Below are 6031 nucleotides of genomic sequence, written 5' to 3' on the forward strand. Positions count from 1 at the left end.
AAGAGCACCAAGGAATCAGAGTCCATAAAGCTCTTGGGGGAATATGGTCTAGGTTCTGCCCCAGGGATGCTTATTATGTTCAGCATTGATTAAACAAGGGTTATTCCTATCTGGTATATGGCAATAATATTATAGCCTTACTTTATTCTTAATAATAATTGCCTACAGTTTATTTAAAATTTAACGGTGTACTGATAGTTGTGCCAAATGTAGATATATATAACTTAATCTTTGTGAAGGATAGGAATTATCTTATTTTGAGAATTCTGGCTCAGAGGTGTTAGGACTCAGCAAATGTTGTATAGGTTTTAAGTGGCCACATCATGATCAGATCCAGATTTTGTCATATTCTGAAGCCTGTACTGTTATTCATTATGCTAATTGGCCCCAAACAGCTTGAAACTCTTTGGGGGCGATTACTCTTTTATCTATCTAATTGCTTTCTGAATTTTTCACCACCACCCCCGCCCCAAAATGGGCTCCGTATTTTGAAAGAGATTTTTTTCCATCAATTTTCACTGCAAGTTTATATATATATTTTTTACTTTTATTTTCCAGATAACCATGTTGGATATAATAGTTCAACTTTCAACCCTGTTTCTAGCTCTTTTAAGGAATGTGTGGAGAAATATCTGGAGTAAGGAGAGAACGGCAAGAAGAAAGAGACTCAAGAAGTAGGAAGGGACTGGGTCCTTAATGCTGACTTAAGAAACTTCAGTATGACATACAAAGTGTTGAAGAGTTTTAAGCAGACTATTCATCTGTTTGTAAATCAATCGGGAGGGTATTGCAATAGTCTAGGCAAGAGGTGATCCAAGTTTAGTTTGGCTTTGATGTAGGTAATGATGTTGGTGAGAAGCGAACCATTACCACAGGTATTTAGGAGGAAAAGGTGTCAGGATTTCATGGCCACAGGATATACTGAGACAGACATGTCAAGAATGCCTCCTTGGTGTCTACGGTGTCTACGGTAGGTGTCTATGTTGTGAAACCCGTGGCTGGTGGTGTTTTTCACTGAGGGAAGAAGTGCTGAAACAGCACCAGATGTGAAGCAACTGGGAGCAGAAGGGATTGTTTGTTCAGTCTGGGGATGTTGAGTTTTGAAACCTATTAAGTGATAGGTTCAAGTTGTATCTCAGGGAAATTGTCTGTAACAGAGGTTTAAATTTACGAGTAGTAGGATCATAGATGGTAACTGAAGCCATGTATTTGGCTGAGCATGCCTAGGAAGGGGCCTTGAGGACATCAACAATTTAAGGTTGAGTGAAGGGGAAGGTTCTGGAATGGGAAAGAGAGTAGCAAAGGCAGGAGGAAAGCCAGGAGGTGACTGTCACCAAACAGAAAGGAGAAAAATATCAAAACAGGGATGGTCAATGGTGTCAAATTATGCTGAGAGGACAAGAATATGTAAGGAATGAAAAGTTTACATTGCCCTATCAAATATTTTAAATACATGGACGAAAAAGAAGCCAGAAACAAGAAGACATGCGGTATGATTCTGTTTGTATAAAGTTCAAAACCAGGCAAAATAAATCTATAGCCTTAGAATTTAGGAAGCAGTTACCCTTCAGGATGGCAGCAAGAAGAGGATGGAAGTGGCTTCTATTTCTGGTAATGTGCTGATTCTTGACCCAGGTAGATCATGAAAGTATGTTCACTCTGGGAAGCTCACTGAGCTATGGAATTATAATTTATGCACTCTTCTGTATGTATGTTACACTGCCATCTGAAACACCTATTAACAGAAAACAGACCAATTCGGGGGGCAGGGGGACACATATTCCCTTCACCCAAGAATTCCACTTCTAACAATATCTTACTGGGGGACCGGGGTGGCTCAGTTGGTTAAAAGTCCAACTTCGGCTCAGGTCATGATCTCACAGTTCATGAGTTTGAGCCCCATATCTGGCTCTCTACTGTCAGCACAGAGCTGGCTTCAGATTTTCTGTCCCTCTCTCTCTCTTTCCCTCCCCTGCTCCCTCTCTCTCTCTCTCCCTCTCCCTCTCTCTCTTTCTCATGAGTCCACATTAAAAATGAGTCCACATTAAAAAAATAATAATAATGTATCTTACCGGTATAATAGCAAGTCTACAAAGATTTAATAAAAGGATTTCATTATACATTGTTCATTAAGATTAAAAAGTAAACTAAATATTTTAAGTAACTCACTGATTAAATACAGGGCAGCCATTCAGTGAAACTCTACAGAACACCAGAAAACTGCTTGATATGGAAAAGATGTACATGATAACACCAAATGCAAAGCAATGCAAAGCAATCACAGAAAAGTCTGTATCATCTATTTAAAATTCAACTGTGAAGAGAGGAAATCGTAGGCAAATAGTTCTGAAAGCAGCATAAAGGCTTTTACTGGGAAAAGAGGAGTCTGGTGAATGGTAGCAAGTACTTCATGGTGTGCCCATGGCTACACATGGTGAAAGGAGTCATTATGGGTAACATGCTCAGCTCTCCTAAGACAGGTACTTGTCCTGTTTTGCAAGGGTCTGTGTAGTTTTGCAATAATGAATATTCACCCTGCCTAAGAACAACTAGGGGAAAATACAGAAGGACGATTGAGAATTTAATCTCAAATTTTCGGAACAACATAAGGAAGTGCAATTTGGGGTGACACTTATACATCCTCTAAAACAGAATCTCATTTAATATTACAAGTTTTGATTCTTTTCGTTTTGCATTTTTAATCACTAGTTTTTGTTGGGTGATTTGAATTTTGAGAAAGAATATGAAGTAACTATGAATTAAATGTCCTTAAGTTGTCTGTGACAAAACCTGAAGTTTTGTATCTGTTCTCTACCCTCAGTACACACTAGGGACAGGGAGAAAAATAAAACTGAACGTACGATGGAAGAGTGTAGCACCAACTGTAGAAATGATTTCTTCCTTTCAGGCTGGCATGTTTGCATTAAAATTATTTCAGTGGGGACACTGTTCTCTTAGTGCGGCTAGAATTAACAGCATAGTTCCATTTTCCCAAGTTTGTAATAGCCCATGTTTCTCAATCTCTCTTAGAAACCTTTGCTCCAACTATAAAACCCAATCACTGGCAGTGCCTGGGTGACTCAGTTGGTTAAGCATCTGATTCTTTGTTTAGGCTCAGGTCATGATCTCACCATTCGTGAGTTCGCATCCCACATAGGGTTCTGCACTGACAGTGTGGAGACTGCTTGGGATTCTCTCTCCCTCTCCCACTCTCTCTCTCTCTCTCTCTGCCCCTCCCTGCTCTCTCTCTCTCAAAATAAACTTAAAAAAAAAAAAAAAAAAAAAAACAAAACAATCACTTCCCTCTTGCTTTTCTCATTGTGGCTCTTACTACACCGAAAAATGAAAGTAAAGAGGGAAAGTAACCACTCAGTCTCTCCTCTTTTCTTCACCCCCTCTTACTTCAGCAGTGCTGGAATCATGTGTTATCAGACTTGTTTTTATTTTGTTCACTTCTCAAGAGAATTTTTTTTTTCTTAAGTGCATTTTTTTCACTTCCTCTTTAAAAAAATTTTTTTTTAATTTATTTTGAGAGAAAGAGAGAGAAAGCACAAACAGAGGAGGGGCAGAGAGAGGGGGACAGAGAGACAATCCCAAGCAGGCTCCGTGCTGCCAGGATAGAGCCCGATACAGGGGCTGCATCCCAGGAACCGTGAGATAGGACTTGAGCCAAGATCAAGAGTCTGACACGAAACCAACTAAGCCACCCAGGTGCCCCTTTTCCACTTCTCTTATTCCTGCCCTTGTGATATTAAAAAATTATAAAGAGAGAATAGTGTCTCAGTGTTCCTCTTTCTAGTTTACGTTAAGCTTTCTCTTTCACTAACATCTACATTTTTCCAAGGCAAAATATGTTCTAGGTTTTAAAAAGCATTGCTTATAGTATAAGAATATCAGATGTTTGGTTAGTACCATGAAGTTATTTCAGTGAACACTAGATGTCAGGTTTTAGTTCCAGATTATTGCACAAAGAGCCAACACTTGAATTGTTGCCAGTTGTCTCATTAGAATTTTTGCTGCATTTTGCTCTATTTGCTTTCAGCAGTTTCTTGGGGCTAGAAAAGTTTATGATAGGGCTTATGTGGAAAATAAATACATAAGAATAGCAATACAAATTCTGAAAATATAAGGTAAAATGAGAGATTAACCCCACCATTATAAAACATACCATGAAGATGATATAATTTATAGTATAGTAATGGTAAGTGATTATGCAGAACAATGAGATAGAAAAAAAAAGTTCCAGAAATAACAAGTACCTAGGAAAGTTTAAAATAACGTCAAAAATTACATTTCAAATCACTGAAGTAAAGATGAAATTTTAAATAAATGGCAATTTATTTAAGGAGACAACTGGATAGCAATTTGCATAAAAGTAAAATAAAACTGGATTCATACCTCACACCTTATACCAAAATAAACTCCAAACTGATCTGAAATAAATAAATAAACTTTTAAAAAGGAAAGTGCTCTTTCCAGAGTAGAGTGGTCTTTCAAAACTGTAAATGTGGCCATATCCTAAGCCATTTTCAATGGTGGGGCTCTTGGATGGCTCAGTCAGTTCAGTGTCCAACTCTGGATTTCAGCTCAGGTCATCATCTTGCGGTTTGTGGGATCGAACCCCGAGTTGGGTTCCATGCTGACAGTATAGAGACTGCTTGGGATTCTCTCTCTCCCTCTCTCTCTCTGCCCCTCCCCTGCTCGCAGGCAGACACTCCTACTCTCTCTCTCTCTCTCTCTGTCTCTTCCTCTCTCTCAAAATAAATAAACAAACATTAAAGTAAATAAATAAACTTTAAAAAAAGAAAAGAAAACATGGTTTAGTTTCTTTATGACCTGGACATGAGAAAAACCTTCCAAAACTCAGAAACTCCAAAATCAGAGGTAATAAAAGAAAAATAAATTAAGTTTGATAGTCAAAATAGAAATGACAAACTAGGAGAAACTATTTAAAATTTACACTATACATGCAGGAGAATGAGAAAAGTAGTATATGTCAACATAGATCTCTACTTATTTTGCAAACAGAAACACAGGAAAAATAATCAGAAACTAACTTTTCTTAAATGACCTAAAAACAATGGAGACAGGGATGAGGATAAGACTTTTTTGAATATATCCCATTTGCGCACTTTCGTCTTTTAAACAATGTAGCAACCTGGGATTTAAAAAAAAAAAATCTAGCTCAGAAAGAAAGAGATCAAATATGATAAAATGTTGTCAGTGAATCCAGGTGAAGGGTATGGCAGCCGTTTATTATACTATTCTTTCAACTATTTTTGTTATAGAATCAAAACTACGGGTAATAAGTGGCAGATTTATAGGCAGCTCAAACTGCACAAATGGGAAACACAAGTCACCACAAATTTAAATATAATATTTTCATACAGAGTATTACATTGACAGTCTTCTCATTGGTAATTCCATGACTACTAATTATAATTTCAAATTTGCCATGTTTTACTCTACTCAAAATCCTTAAACCCAGGGATAGGTGACACTTTAGGTCAGCAGTAGATGATGGGATCCTGAGAGGCAAAATATGTGGAAGTAATGTGATAGAAAAAACTGGTTCATTCAACAATGGTGTCAGGCACTGTTCTAGGTATTGGGGAGATAGCAGTGATAGTTACATTGCAGTGAACAAAATAAAGGAAAATCCAACCTGCATTCATTCTAGAGGACATGGCATTTACTATGTGGTAGTCACTATTCTAGGGACTTTGCATGCTAACTCAATCCCAACAACTCTATGGGATTGGTGCTAATCTTACCCCACTTTTCAGGTAGATAAAGGAAGGCAAAGAAAGGGTAAGTATGCTGCCTAAAGTCCCTCTGCTACACACAGCAGCAGTAGGAACTAAATCCAGGGTGTTAACTCCAGCATTCAAACTCTTTGATTCTGCACTTTATCACATTAGAAAGGAAGGAATTTACTTGCATAAAAGACAACAAACAAACAAAGGAGGAGAAAGGGCACAGAAAAGGTAAAAGAGCCACAAAGCAAGGTCAGAGGAAAGTATGCTATCAG

This window comes from Panthera onca, chromosome B2 (assembly GCF_046562875.1).
Source record: "Panthera onca isolate mPanOnc1 chromosome B2, mPanOnc1 haplotype 2, whole genome shotgun sequence".
NCBI classification, from domain to species: domain Eukaryota; kingdom Metazoa; phylum Chordata; class Mammalia; order Carnivora; family Felidae; genus Panthera; species Panthera onca.